The sequence below is a fragment of the Telopea speciosissima genome, chromosome 7, assembly GCF_018873765.1.
Source record: "Telopea speciosissima isolate NSW1024214 ecotype Mountain lineage chromosome 7, Tspe_v1, whole genome shotgun sequence".
Classification (NCBI taxonomy): Eukaryota; Viridiplantae; Streptophyta; class Magnoliopsida; order Proteales; family Proteaceae; genus Telopea; species Telopea speciosissima.
The window spans coordinates 54,765,037-54,765,525 of record NC_057922.1 but is presented as its reverse complement, the minus strand read 5'-3'; positions in this window follow the sequence as shown (position 1 = coordinate 54,765,525).

The window sequence follows — 489 nt, the reverse complement described above, 5'->3', positions numbered from 1 at the left end:
TTAGAATATAGGTTTAGGAAATAAGAAGAGAGAAGGAAGAGGTTGGAGGAAAAAGAAGATAGCAAGAGAGAAGAGAGAAGAGAGAAGAGAGAAGAGTGTATTGGGCTGTAACAATTGTAAATGGAGAGACTTCTCCATTCACCATATATTCATTTAATCATCACTAATAGGAATTACATCCACCTCCCTAGGGAGGTATAAGGGAAATAAAGAAGAAATAGAAGAATTACATAATAAGGCAACTAGTGATAGACTAGTTCCTAAACTACCCCTATTACGTGACTTCTAACACTCCCCCTCAAGCTGGAGAATATATATCATGTATTCCCAGCTTGCTTAGGAAGGAACTAAATTGAGGAGAGCCAAGAGCTTTGGTGAAGATATCTGCCAACTGATCCTCAGTCTTCACAAAAGGAGTACAAATACAGCCAAAGTCTATCTTCTCCTTGATGAAATGCCTATCAACCTCAATGTGCTTAGTCCAGTCAT